Here is a 16,234-nt window from a genome sequence, read left to right as displayed (position 1 = left end):
AATTAAATTATTATATCCCCTTCTATCTAAAAATATGAGTACATAGCTGTCACTTTTTGTGTTTGCAAGATATATTGGTTGGAGCTGCCTACTATAGAATATGTACTATATGTAATGCTGTGCCATCATGCTATATTTTGGTAATTACAGTACTATTTAGATGACTAAGGACTTGGTCATTATGAGTAGGAATAAGCATAGAGAGATCTAATACGATTACATTAATGAGTTAGTTCATGAAGACTTGGTTCAGCTTATATATTATTTCATAAAGATTCATGTCGCTACTATCTTTATGAAGTCCTTTCTCCTGTTTGATTTTGGACATTTGGATTCCCTTTTTGATTTGTAAATTTTACACCTAGCAAAAACTTGATCTCTGATGACCTCTTTAAGTCCTTTCAACTTCACCAATAAACCAAAAACATATTGACAATTTAATTTAATTTTTTTATTTATCCTTAAGTTACCCAAATACAATTTTGCTTATAGACTTCCAAACCTCCTTCAAAGGTAAGATCAAAGTTACAAATCTATAGTAAAATGCCATAAATCGGGCAAGCAAACTTCTCTATAACATTAAATTTGAAGCAATTGGGGATTTCTTTCATGTCTAAGACAAAAAAAAGATTATCATTGTCTCTGATTACATCCACGTCTTCAATGTGAGAACCATCGATGTCCATAACCAGACTACACTGCTTCCCAAATTTTCTACCTGCATGAGATGCAATCATTTTCATTATAACTTGACATAAAATGTTAAAATTTTCTTTGTAAGCCACAAACTCGAAGGATTTCAAAATTAAATTAAAGTACACACGAAGTAAAATCTCTTACTAGCTATGTTGAGCAGATCCTCTAGTGTATTGGGCAAAAGAAGCAACTTCCCAAGCCTCTCCTCTGCATGTTCTTGTCGATGTTCCTTGGGATGATAATTATATATTATTACTCATTTTGGGTATTTGCCATATTTAATTGTTTCAATTCCTTGCGTTGAAACATTATTTTGTTCTACCATGAATGGGCTTTTGTGCAAGCCACTATATGGAGATTGATATTCACAATTGATTTCATCAGTGCAATGGGGAGCGTTGCTAGGTCTTAAATTATCATTGCTTACCGAGTTATCAATTTCGTGCCCATCTGAATTTTTCTCTGCAAATGGCAAATCTACTATAGAAGATATTTCTTCAACCATTGATTTTTTAAGTTCCTTTAAATGCTGCAATCATACGAAGAAATTGGGTTATCCTTTCTTGAATAAAATCACTTTCAATATTTCATGTCTGATTCATGTTGTTTATTAACCCCTACCTTGAGAGAATTCTTTTCAATGATTTTACCATCTTCTATATCTATTTGCACGATTCTAGTAAAATCATGGTGACCCAATCGAAGAAGCTGGCTAAGTCTTGTAGTTCTCGCTATAAATGGCTGTGGGATGTCTAAAAGTATAGCAAGCTCCCCAATCAAATTTGGAGTTCCTTGTTTCTCTAGAAGCTGTAAAACAATTATGGAATATTATTAATTTTTTTCAATTTTCTCTTATGTCCATGAATTTGAAATAACCATAATTGAAATCTCATACTGAATCAAAATTTTAATTCACAGATAATACAATTAGAGCTGTTTGTGCTAAGAAAAGAAAATTACTTTCTTGGATGTTAATGAATGCATAGTGCCCAGTTCAATTAATGAACTATTCATGATATTTAATGTTTATACTCTCTTAAATTGTTATTAATATTCAAAATTAGTGAGGACTATTTAATTGAAAACAGTACTAGCCTGTTCGGTTCCATTTGCATGTGTGAATATATCCTGCAAATAGACAGTGAGATGGGAATTTAATGTAGATGTTGATAAGTGTTTAGATGGGTATGGTGCTAAGAAAATTAGAAGTGGATCGCTAAAGATAGAAATGTAGATAAGTGATAAGATTTTTTACATACCACTGCTCCAGAAACAATTATGTAAAAATCTCTAGCAATCTGATTTTTCAAAATGATATCTGCATTTGGTGGGAAGTATTCTCCTTTCATCTCTGCAACCTTTAGATATGAAAATATACCTTTATCCATTTAAGTTTCTACATGTCAATATAAAACAAAAACAAGAAACATATTGTATAAAAGTTGAAGTAATCAGAATTAAATATAAAAATAATTGTGAAAAAATATCTACACTAGACATGTTATGAAAAATTTACATGTGGCATTGTAGTTAAAACTTACAAACTGCAAAAGCATGTTTCTTGAAACTCCATTGAAAAGGTAAGTGTTTTCAACAGTTGCTAGAAAGAGATGGTGGTAGATGTTAGAACGGAGGGCTTTAGGTAGGCCTGCCAAAGTGTCTTGCTGAAGTTCTCTTGTCTTAAAATTGAGCCGCAGCTGAGCCATCATTTGAAGCTTTATCCATTCTGGAAAATGGGTTTTTGCAGCATATTTTGAAGCCTCGTCAATTGTATGCCTCTACGAAGAAAATAATGAAACTTAAGATAAAAATGAATGAAAGCTTTACTAGAAAACATAAAATTACACATAAAGTATGTAAATGTTTGCTTACAAACATAAATGTCTTGGTTGCTGTGTGTACAAGAAGGGTGGTCATATTTCCTATCAAGTAGGCCGTGAAACCCAAATTGAAGAACAAGTAAAATATAGTAAACAATTTTTCTCTACTATTTATTGCATGTAGATCTCCATAGCCAACAGTCGTTATAGTGGTAACGGCCCAATAAATAGAAGCCACGTATCCCCTCCATATGCTTTTATCCTTAAAATTATGAATAGTACTATCAAGCCAAGTGTTTCCCTTAGCTGAATAATGTGTTGCAAGCCAATAGTAAAAACAACCAGCACTGTGCACAACAAATAGTGAAACCTACAATCAATTAAGTTTTGATAAAAATCAATATAGTTACGTTTAGCTTGAACTCTGCTGCAAAAATTAAATGTTTAGCTATAGCCACTTACAAAAATGAGCTTGACAACTCTTGTCCAAAAATAGTTGAACCGGATATCCTTTTCGAGTTTGAAACTCAATTATTGGTATCAATAAATGTTTTGTTAGCAGAAAACAAAATTTCTATTGTCCTCTATAAATCTATTGTCTAAATCATATTAATATATTTATATATCATATAGAAAAATTATTCTTGGGGAAGGTTTTGTAAATGGGGCTATAAGTAGTGCATTTAACTATGGAGGAAATCCTATAAGTTGGATTGGTATTGTCCCCCATGCTTCACCTCTATGAGGATCACCTATATCTAATGAGAGCTAAGTGTTCTACTCATTCTCACGAGAGATGGGTTAATTGTTAAGTTTCTTTAAGATTAAGCCCACTTAGCTCCAACTTGAGTGAGCTTAATTATTAAGTTTATTTAAGATTAACCACACTTAGCTCCAACTCAAGTGAGCTTAATTATTAAGTTTCTTTAAGATTAAGCACACTTAGCTCTACCCCACTTTGCTTCACCCACTTAAACATTACACAATATTGCTTAGTTCATAAAAAGTGTTAAATAGTTAAAGTTTACTTAATCTTTTAAAGATTAATTTTTCTTTAGTGTGGGATGTTTAAGGGTGACCAAACACTTGATCCCAAATAAATTTTGAATGTAAGAAAAGAAAAACTCTTTAAATGATCAACAAGAAGATTTATTATTTTCCTTATTATGCTTGATTATATAGAAGGGCTCAAGATAAGGCAATAAATGATCAACAAGAAGATTTATGGTACATAGTTTGGGATTATGTTTGTAAAATATATTGGTAGATGACATTGATGATGATTTTGTAGAGTATAGTTGTCAGTGCTGGTGAACCATTACATTGGTGAGAGTGTTTTTTTATATGTAATTGAAGTTACAACAACTAGTAAGAAGTCATAACCAATCGGTAAAGAGATGATAAATGACTAAGACAATCAGTGATAAAGCAACAAATAAAGGTCTAGTTAGTAAAAGGGAACATGTTTTGTTATTGGTGAAAGGAAAGACTATTGATATAGGCAAAGGAAAACATACAATCAACTAGTTACCATGGTAAACAAGTATAATCTAAAGGTTATTAATCAATTCTAATTAGACGGTTGAATAAGTCATGATAACAAAGATTCAATAAATTTGGACAACATAAAACATTTATTACATTGATTGAGGAATGAGAGTTGTGTATGAGTTCAAGACATTTTGTGGTGAATAAAAATGGAAACATATTTCACATTTGAAATGAAAAATTGCATTATGATTTGGGTAATGTAGTAAGGAATTCTAGCTTCTTCAAGTTAGTTAAGATCGGAAAAAAAAATTGGAGGGAAATGGAAACCCTAATTAGAATCTCATCTCAAAGGTAAATATAGTTTATATAAGGAGATAGTTTTTTTTTTTGTGTGTGTGTGTGTGTGTGTGTGTGTGAGAGAGAGAGAGAGAGAGAGAGAGAGAGATTTTTAGTAATAGTTGTGAAAAATAGTTGAATTGGTTAAGATGGGATAACAAAGCTATTTGTAGATAGGCTATAAGATTGAATCTAGGTCAAGTACATGTAATCAAGGATTTGATTATCATTGAGGAGTACATACTACATGTCAATTTTATTTTTTTGTATTCCTAATAGTTTTAATAAGTTTAAATCGCTTAATTAGGTAGTCTTTAGTAGGACTTCATTATAAATCCCTTAACATGGTGAACATAGATAACTTTAAGAAACCCCCCTTTGGAAAAATGTATAAAATTGTGGCGAATCCAACATTATTTTAGGGGCATAAAATTAATTTGAATTGGCAAAATTTTTTTTCAAAAGTGGAAAAAATAAGAGAAGTAACTAAGAGGAGAGGGTTGAATCAATTACTACAAAAATAAATCTCAGATCCCTTAGATGTCAATACAAAATAAACTCTGAAAACTAAACTCTGTTGATGCTCGAAAAACACACAAAAATGTTGTAACTTGGTAAACACTAAGAAATTCTTGGCAAATACTTATCTTGCAAATATTAATATATTAACTATGAATTATATTATTTTAACTTAGTTGCAAACACATAAGAGAAATAACATGAACATATTTGACACTGGAAGATTTAACGTGGAAACCCAATTTGGAAAAAATCACCAATTGCAACTAGTTACTAATTTTCACTCTTTTGAAGTGAGCCCTATTAGGAGCCAACCCTATTAAAGGTTAAAAAACACACTATTAGGTGTGACCTTGTTAGAGGATTTAATCACCCTGTTAGGAGTGGCCTTGTTATAGGTCTTTTGACACTTCAATAGAAATGCCACCCTGTCAGAGGATTTATAAATAGCTATTAAGCCAACTCCGTTAAGAGATTTAGATCACTACTACAACTGTTAGAGAGCAACAATGAGATGATTTGATTTCTGATGCAATTGAATTGCTGATTACATATCTCAATTCTGGCTTGTATACTTGATCCTTCTTGATTGAATATATCTTTTCAGCTTCACAAGGATACTCTACTTTATCCTTCTAATTCACTTCCTCTAAGCATCATTAAATCTTCAATTATCTTCCATGCATTCACACTTTCTCAATCTCAACTTGACCTTATATTTATATCTTTCATCTTATCAAGTCAACTAGAGTACAAATGAGAATAATTTATATTCATTTCATTAGTCAGCTAGAACCAACAAACAATTCAATTGAACTTAATATGCCAAAACAAGAAAATCCTTCGTTAGCTAACCCTGCTTGGTAGACACTAACTCAGAAATGATTTTCCTATGTTAACACAGTAAACTCGATCAACACTACATATTCAAAAAGTTCTTTTAGTAACCAAGTGAGCTCAGTTAACACCGGTCCCATCCAACATTTCCTTCATTAACTGAGTGAGCTCGGTTAATAGTCATCTTCTGCAAACTTTCCTTTATCTCCTGAGTGAACTTGGTAGACACTATTTTCTGAACTAGGCAAACTCTTTAATGCTTGATAGACATAGAAAACTATCTTAAATGCCTGAGTGAGCTTGGCATACAGTGACTAATAATAACATGACACTTTGTGTAACATCAAAGAAAATACACAATTAATCAATTGTTCCAACAATCTCCCTCTTTGGCATTGATGACAACACAACGTGTCATAATACAATGAATTTTTATTTTTTAATTTTTATATTTTGGGAGAAAGAATAAAGTAAGGAACATATCCTTAGTTTCATTCCAATTCTCATACATGAAAATTCCCTCTATCAGTGTGAACTCTTTTTTCCTTCAATTTATCCCTCTGTTAGAAAACTATGCCTTTGATATCAGATCAAGTTCATTCTCCCTCTTTGACATCTTTTTACAAAATTTCTATAAGATATGACAACAAACTTCTCCCTCTTTGACATCTCATGCCAAAGACAATAAATAGTGAATATCAATGTACCTCAAGTGCTCATTCATTTGCAATATGCCCTTGTCAATATTGCACCAACTAAATAATGATTTTCAACAATGCTCTAGTTCATACATCACTAAACTTCATTTAGTGAGCTTTAGATAGGGGAATGACCCCTAGCTTACCTCTTAGATATAGAAATGCATCCTTAGGTAATGGCTTGGTGAATATGCCTGCAATTTTTTCTTCTGTATTAATATATTCTAAGCTTACTTCTTTATCCAATTCTCTTAAGAAATGATATTTTATAGCAATTTGTTTTTTTGGTATGCATCATTGGATTCTTTTATATATTGATTGCACTAGTGTTATCAGAATATATAACCACTAGATCCTTGATCTCTACCTTCATACCCCCAATCATTGTTTGAACTAAATGATATTAGAACAATTGACTATTGCTGCCACATATTTTGCCTCTCCTATAGACTGAGAAATACAATTTTTTTTCTTGCTTGTCTAAGATACTAGTCTTTTACCAAGAAAGAATGCTCCATCATTGGAGCTTTTTCTATCATCTATACTTCCTTCCCAATCAGCATCTATGAATACTTTTAAGTCCAAATTGCCTCCTATTTTGTACCATAAACTATATTCTTTAGTACCTTTCAGATATCTCATGATTCTTTTGACTACCATCATGTGATTTTCTTTGGGATTTGTTGAGAATCTTGCCACCATACCTACTACTAATGCAATATCAAGCCTAGTATGCACTACATACTGCAATTTTTCAACCATTGATCTGTATGTGGTTTGATCTACCTCTTTGGAATAAACATTTTTGAAATTTTTATGTCTAATAGACATAGGGGTTCCAACTGCTCTTGAATCCTCCATTCTAAATTTCTTTAGTATCTCCTTCATATATTTAGATTGAGTAATGTAGATACCATCTTTCTTCTATTGAATATGCAATCCAACAAAGAATTTTATGTCTCCAAACATAGACATCTCAAATTCTTTACTCATTTCTTCTAAAAATACTTTTCAGAAGTCATCATTTCCTATGAATAAAGTATCATCAACAAATAGTCCTACCAACTCAATCTTTTTGGCTGGTCCTTCTTTGATATACAAACTACTGTTATCATTTGTTCTTTGAAAACCAATCTATATCAAGTAGTTATGAAGCCAAGCTCTAGGAGCGTGTTTGAGACCATATAATGCTTATTGTAATTTGCAGACCATGTCCTTTTTTCTCAAATCTACAAAACTTTCAGGTTTTTCAATGTAGACTTCCTCATTAAGAATTCCATTCAAGAATACATATTTTACATCCATTTGATAAACTTGAAATCCTCTATAAGATTCATATGCTAGCAAAGTTCTAACACCTTCTAATCTTGCAATAGGAGCAAATTTTTTACAATAATCAATAACTTCTTCTTGAGAATAGCCTTTACATACCAACCTTGCTTTGTATTTGGAAACTTTTCAATCTTCATATAGCTTATCTCTAAATACCCATTTTGTACTAGTTACATTTTTATCCTTGGGTCTAGGAACAAGATTTCAAGTTTTGTTCTTCTCTATTTGTTCATTTTCCTCATTCATTGCTTCAACCCAACTTTCATTATCCAAAGCATTTTAAACATTTCTAGGTTCAAATTCACCAAATAAACACGTATCTTTCAATTTATTTCTTCTCATTGTTCCATCTAATTTGTCTATAATGATCTGATCAAATGCACGATGCCTTTTGACATATCTTGCTAACATAGGTTCTTTGGATTTGGAATGAGTTTAACTAATTTTATCATGAACTTTTGTATCAAGCTTGGGTCCCACTATCTATGACTTAGGTCCATCAGACTCTGTTTTCTCTTGTAGTAGCTTAGTAGCCTCTGACTGCAAATTGGGACCTTTAAACTATGACTCAGGTTGCATTGTTTGCAACTTGGTAGTTGTTGGAGATTTTGGGGACTCGGTAGGTGAAGTCTCCTTTCTTTTAGATAGATTCAGTAGGGTATTAGGTTCATAGTAGACAAATCTTCTATAATCCTCAAGCTCTTTGCTACTTTCTTCTTCACTCTTTTCTACAAACTAATCAATTCTCACATGTGCACTTTCTATGATTTTATGAGTAGAAAAATCCAAACACTTGTATTCATTACTTCTGCAGGAGTATCCTAGAAATATACCTTCATCACCTTTTCCATCCAATTTTCCTTTTCTAGATTCTTTCCAGATATAACATTTTCTACCAAATACTTTCAAGTAGCTTACATCAGGTTTGTAGCCATACCATAGTTCATAAGGAGTTTGATTTTAGTCTTTCTTCAGTTGTACTCTATTCAAAATATGAACTATAGTGCTGATAGCTTCCTTCCAGTATTTGATTGCAACATTCTTTTCTATCATCAATGTTCTTGCACAATCCATGATGGATTTATTTCTTCTTTCACTATACCATTCTGCTGAGGTGTACCATGAGTTGATACTTGTCTTTTAATTCCTTTTTAAATGCAAAATTTATTGGAGATGCATTTATGTAGGAATTTGGCTTAGGCCATAATTCACCCAAGAACTAAAGAACTCAACACAAGCACACAGTAGACCAAAATAGACAGAGTATGATCAGAATGATGATATTCATTCAATAATTGGTTGAGAGTACACTAGGAGTGCTTGAATATAAAGGCCTTAGGAGAGCTTCTAGAATGCATAGAAGTTAGCATCATGGTATGTCATACAACTAGGCACATGTCCACCAGATATGGATTATCCTCCATTGAGCATGGGATTAGGTGCGATGATGTGAGGATAAGCCTAAAATGGTGTAGCATGCAAATAAGTGGTGTAGACAACATGTGCTAAATGAGGAGTACAGATAACTATGTTGTCATCATGACAACTCAGTGAATGATGCATACTCTTATGTTGTAGACACCATGTACATAATTAGATTTACATAACTTAATGAGAGTACACAAACTCCTAAGTGTTTCACCTAAAATAATAATAAAATAATGCAAAATAATTACATGACATGGTAAGTCTTTGTGTTAGCTATATAACCATATGATTTATTTTTTATTTGAACTATTTCAAGCCTTTCATCTATAATTTCTTTTGAATGTATGTCCATTTTTTGTCAAAAACCAACATGTACTAATTGGGCTATAGATTTTAGCTCGTACATTGAATTTTGCAACAACTTAATTTTTTAGAAACTAGACTCCATTCTACACAGTTTGAAAGAAAGAAGTTTTGATTTTAGATTAGTTTTCAATCATTTATAGGGGGGCCACACAGATATTTGACATTTTTGGGATGTGTCTACTTAGAAAATTCATATAAAAAATTACACATTATAAAATTACCCGAAAAATCTAGGATAAACTACATAGTGTTAAGTAACTTTTGACGAGAGCGATTAAAGAATTTCAAAAAAAAGTTAAAATTTTAGGGGGGCCACACTTTGTACTATGTTATGTTTTTTTGGAATAAATAGAACCACTTTCTATGGCCCCCTTTTTAGAGGACCTTAAACTAAACCATTTAAAAAAAAATTAGTAGTTTAGAAACTAGATTCAAAAGACTACTACTGTTGTTTTTGTCGTATCTTAAAGTTTTGAGCATAACTATCTTCAAATTCTTGTTGAAGTTTAGAAATTGTTGATTTCAAAAAAAAGGTGTCCACTTATACCCCCTTTTTGGCACCACAACTTGGTGCACTTACCCATCATATGTTCTTGAGTCACCTACCCATTGTATAGTCATGCTTGTATATTTTTGAGTCTTATCACAATACCCCACATCACTAGCCAGTCTTCTATAGGAAAGTATCGTTGCCCATTTTATCATTATTCTCAATGTACTGTCACTATGTCCTTATCATATGCTTCCTTCCTTGTACCTATATTTGGCTCATTAGTATCTAGTTATTCTGATCTCTTTAGCAAAAGGTTATTTAATCATATATTTGTTCTTTCTTCTGATCTTTAGTTTTCTCTTGTTTATTTTGGAAGGTCATTTCTAGGTGATTTTAGTTGTTCCTTCCCCATGGTTGCCATGGTTTTCCATATCATTGTGTGCTAGGGCAACTCAAGAGCATGGTTTTGACCATGATCTTTTTCTGCTTGTGATTCAGTTAGATATCACCCATGCATATTCCAAACATGTTTTCATTTATGAACACATGATTTAGTTGGGAAGTATCATTTTCTTGTAGATAACCCAACATCATTTCCACACTTATTTTTCTGAGACTGATGTGTGATTCTGGGGTAGTCCTCTTGTGCTTGTTTGAGTCATTCCTATGTAATATTGGGGAAAATGCATTGATATTCTTAGTAACCTTGGAGGATCACTAATATTCCTATATTAAATAAAGTGCTCACACTACATGGTGGTACTTCTTCATGAAGTACCCCACTCTCAAGCTTTCGGTACTGAAGTACTTAATAATCAAATAAATAGTGAAACATATGTATACATGTATGTCATCAAGGTACTAAAATACACATATGTGTATGTAAACTGTCTCCAATATAAAAATGCATCAAAAAATGTATAAATATTTACTACTAGAGGGACCCCTCAAGACGCATACAAACAGAACAACCCTCTGATCGAGTCTCCTGTACATCCTCTTGTTGAGGTGCATCAACTGAGCCCTGCAAATATATATACATATACATACATTAGAGTTCTATCTAAACATATATATACATGTACATGTACATTCAAATTAAATTAAACACTCATGAATATATATATATATATATATATATATATATATATACATATATATCTAATTTGAAACATTTAAATAACATTAAACAAACTATTTAAAAATCAAGTACCTAAGCACTACCAGGTGCCTCAATAGAATCATCTCTCTTACATACATGATGCCCTGAGCCAACACTACATGTAACCATGTGCTCAGCGACCTATGCCTGCATGATTTATTATAGTTATTTAGATTACATTATATATATATCTAAAATAATTTTTTTAATAAATTCATTTTTTTAAAATTTCATATATATTTAAAATTAAAAATAAATTATATATGTACTTGGGTCTTCAAAGGTGGAGGATGATCAACAGATCCCATCGTATCATCTACCGATGCACTTGAGCCTAAAACTCTGACACCTACTGAACCACCCTCAGCACCATGTCCAACTGCTAGTAAATCTGAGTGAAGTGGACTGTGTAACCTACTGGACCTCGATATATCCACTCATTCTCACCATTTTCTCCCATAACGAAGAATTACATGTTCATGTCTCCCCTACAAACATCCATACTCACCCCTCTCCTACACAATCTCTTAGTCTCCTATCCCCTCTACCCCTTCTCCCTCTCAACCTTATCCCCCATGACCTCACCTTTCCTCATCATCCCAATCCCCTATTCAATCCTCTACGCATGTCTTGTTTAAAGTTGTGCATATTGTTCCTACCCTCGTGACTAAGGTCATGACTGATCGGTGGTATGTGATACCCTTCTCCTACACCCCACATCTGTTTCACTATCACTCTACTTCCCTTCCCTCTCGTCACCAGCCGTCATCCCTACACCCCCTTAAAAACACTTTTCTAGATTTTTTACTTGCCTATGCTCCCCTCTTCCTTTACATCACCTATCTTTCTCACCCTTTAGATTCTTCCATCATCATAATGTTTTGATTCAATCTCCTTATCTTCACAAATTGAGTTATCTTCATTATCAGACTCTTATGAATTCTCAAATCCGTAGGCTCAGGTTTCATCACCATCAGTTATGTTCTTTAACATAGACTCAACATCCTAGCCCTTAGTCCACCTATCCTATTCCATATCATCCTGGCTATGAGCTTTTTGGTCCATCATTTTCCAATATCATCCTCTTAAGAGTCAATATCTCCTATGTTTTAAGTTCATTCTTTATCATAAATAATTATCCTAGATTAAGTTTTGTCTATCCTATCCCACCATCATGAATTTTCTTGTATTTTATTTTTATCATCATTGATTATGTCTATTTGCTATCTCCTAGCATCCTAGTGTTCAAAATTATTTACCATGTTGTATTATCATAGATTATGTTCCTTTACCATTATCATAATTTGGATTTATCTTATCATCTTTCCCCATCATAGAATCAGTTAATTTATCACATGTTAGATATGTTTCTCATGTTTTGTCATTATAATCTTTAGCTCACTTATCATATGTTCTCATCCTAACTTTGAGTTCATTTATCCCATTTTTGGTGTTCATTTTAATTAGTACCATCACCACAAAAATCACATTCATTTTATCTTCATTTGTGTTCATTTAAAATAAGTCAATATCCTAGTTTATGATCATTCTATCGTCCTTTTCACATAGTTGAAAGTCTCTTTTTTAGGTTTGCATCCATTTTTCCCTATTTTTTATATATTCATATTTCATCTGTTAGGTTATGTTCTTTATACACATTTATTTCTATTTATCTTTTTCACAAGTTCATACATCTCGCATCCCTCCCCATTTTTTAGGTTCACCCTTAAATATTTTCCCTTGTTATCATAAATGTCATCATAAAAATAGTCTATCCAAATAAATCCCATCATCTAAAATCACATCACAACAAAATCTCATCATCAAAGCACATCATCCTACATCACAAACCATCAGCAATATCATATCTCTCATAATACATCACATCCCACATTACAAATTGTCAGTAATATTATATCTCTCATAACACATTACATCCTGCATCACAAACTGTTAGCAATATCATATCCCTCATAACACATCAGTTCCTGCATACAAACACATTAGTCTCTCATCTACATCTAAATATATATAAACATCCACATCATAAATATAATCATGACATCATAAGTCCATACATCCATATCCCACCCCCAAAGAATGATCTGATATATATATATCAATATATATATATATATATATATATCTTCCACAAAGAATAAATTAATAAATCACCCCTTACAAATATACCATAGTCCATCATAGTCCAGATATCTAGTATCCATATCATACATATACATACATTGGGTATGTGCCCACAAAATACATCTATAGATACATCCAAAAAATAATGAATCATAAACAATATACCCAAAATATCACTAGTCTCCCACATTAGTTGCCTCCTCATCTTGGCCCTCATCCGTGTTCCTCTCTGCCCCTAGCACTGCTGGTGGTGGCCTCATTTATCCTCCTTTCGTACCTAAGCTCTTTGCCTCATCCCTCCTCTAACCTATCCCCTTGTCCTACCTCTGGCTCTATCTTGTCCTATGGCTCTAACTCGTGCATTGAGACCCTCTTGTCCTCTCCAATCCCTGATACTCCATCCACTCTCTCCCCCTCCTCCTTGCATACAAGTGTGGGTCCTAGATGTCCTTGACTGTGTTGGCCACCTATAATGCTCAATCTAATCCGTTGGGACCACTGCACAATACCTCCCCTAATAAAACCCTACTCTCTCTCTCTCTCTCTCTCTCTCAACTCCTTCATCTCTCCCTGCAACCTTCTCAACTCCTCCATCCCTCTGTCGACTACCAACTATGCTCTCCAGGTTGCCACCTCCACCCTCAGTCTATCTTGCTCCTACTGCATGGCATCCATCCTGCCTCTCCAAGCTCACCACATCAAACCTCCCCTCCACCTATCCAACCTCCACTTGTAGTGTCCCCACCTCTATCCCTGCACTACATTGCACTCCTCTCATAGTTGATCCTACTCTATCTTGAGCTGATCTCTCTCTTAGTAAGTGTCTCATAGCAACTAGTTGGTAGCATCATGTGTCTACTATAGGGACACATATCAGGCTATCCATCCATCATCCCCTCTCCCTATGGATGAGTCCCATCCACCACTCCCATCTCCCCAACCTACAGGCCTCTATGTCCTTTGCTCCTCCTCCGCCCCCTGTCCCCTCTCCACCACTGGCCTCTCCTCCTACCTATCCTCTCTCCTCTGCCTCTACCTAGCTAGACCCTCCTCTTGTTCCACGGTGTTTGCCCACTATCATAGCCCTCTCACTACATATCTACCATGTTTGGCTGCTAAGGCTATCTTCCCTACCACCATGGCCGCCTTGGTTAACTTCACTTGGCCTACCAGTCTCGACTGCTAGAACTAGTCTTGGTACTCCTGTGTGGAGCCCACATTTGCTGCCCTATTGAACCAATCCCACTACTATGGCTCTAACTCCTTCCAGGCCTGAAGTAACCCCTCTCTCTACAGTGCTAGCCCAAAATTTGATACTGGCTCATGTGTAACTGATGATACATGTTAGACTCACTTGGAGCCACCTAAACCCATCCAAACTGACACAAGTCTCTATCTGACTAGTACTACTCAGCTATGTACTCCCACCTCCAAAAAATGAAGCATTGTGATATGGTGTAGTGAAGATACTGTCCCTCCTTTACCCATGGCCCTTACCCCATATATGGTATCTACACCACTATCCTGATCTCATCTATCTAGACTCGCTAGTAGTCCACATCCTTTGTATGATGATACGTCAAGGGCTGTCCTTAGCTATAAGCCATTGGCTCCTCTGCTTGCCTATCCCTCCATCCAATTGGCTTGAATGCTGCGATGTGCTCCCATGCCCAAACTTGTAGTAATGTAGGGAAGCCTATGCTCCTCCCCTACCATTCGACTCCCTAATACAAAATGTGATGTAGATCATGATATGAACCCCTTTCCTTGTACATCAGAGACCCCCACATTGTCGGGACTCCCATTTGCACTATCTGCATGATCATTGGTATCAGTGCCAAAGTGACTCCTATCCCACCTGTATACATAAAAATAGATCTGCCTCATTATGACTACCTATTCCAAATGCTCATCCAATACAAACTGCCCTCGACAGATTTGATATGCTACTCTTGGCCCCATCAGCCTCTATACTATTTCCTTCCTAATCATCACCCTAGTCATCATCATGGGCATCCCTCACACAGGAAATCTAAAGATCCTATAAACATCCTCTAATGTAATTGTAATTTTCTTTGTTAGTAGGTGAAATGTCCTAGTCTCACTGTGCCACTTTTCACACAAGGTGGTCACTGTCACCACGTAGGTACGTGTGTGGGGTAGTCTTGCTAGGTACCCCAGGTCGATGACATCTACACTCGCTTAGTCCACTGGTGTAAGCTGCTCTCCAGTGCGTAGTACGATCACCCACCGCTTGCATGACACTAATGCATCTAGAGACCATTGAACATAAACCAGTGACATGTCAATTTTTGTTTCCATCTTTTCCTTACATATCTTCTAATCAACCCCCTCCCTCTCATCCCTCTATCCAATACCCCCTTTCCCTATGCATCTTTCCCTGACTCCGCATTCCTACTAATGCATTCCCGTGAGCCTATGAAACCTGCGATCCCACTGATACATGTTCCCACGGGGTCACTAGTTGACACTTTGACCCACTCAAAACCATAATGGCATTCCCGCTGACATGTTCTTGTGAACCTCTAAAATTTGTGATCCCGCTGAAAAAAGTTCTTGCAGGATCACTGTTTAACCCTTAACCTCTGAGGAACCTAAACTCGCGTCCTTGTAGCCGCATTCTCACGTGACATAAACCTTGAAAAACTACTGATACATCTTATGCAAGATCACTTGACTATGCCCTCCTGGTCAAACCCCTACCCCATTCCCATGTTGACCCATTTCCTACCGCGAGATCATATCCCTGCCAAGATAAGCACCTTTTTCTTAGTGGGATCCTGATCCTGCTACCCTACCCTCATTCTCACAATAAATTTTTACCTGAATTCATGATCTCGTGAAGCATGCTTGTTTAGCCCATTTTCAACCTTTTCCAAAGACATTTTTG

The 16,234-nt window shown here is 34.8% G+C and overlaps 1 pseudogene; it reads right to left on the bottom strand.

Annotated features, from left to right (window-relative positions):
• Positions 1-533: 533 nt before the first annotated feature.
• On the bottom strand, positions 534-16,229 carry LOC149536140 (potassium channel KAT3-like; annotated as a pseudogene).
• Between the last annotated feature and the right edge of the window lie 5 nt (positions 16,230-16,234).

This window comes from Cupressus sempervirens, chromosome 10, assembly GCF_028749045.1.
Source record: "Cupressus sempervirens isolate cs-2001-9-10 chromosome 10, ASM2874904v1, whole genome shotgun sequence".
Classification (NCBI taxonomy): domain Eukaryota; kingdom Viridiplantae; phylum Streptophyta; class Pinopsida; order Cupressales; family Cupressaceae; genus Cupressus; species Cupressus sempervirens.
This window is presented reverse-complemented; position numbering and strand designations above follow the sequence as displayed.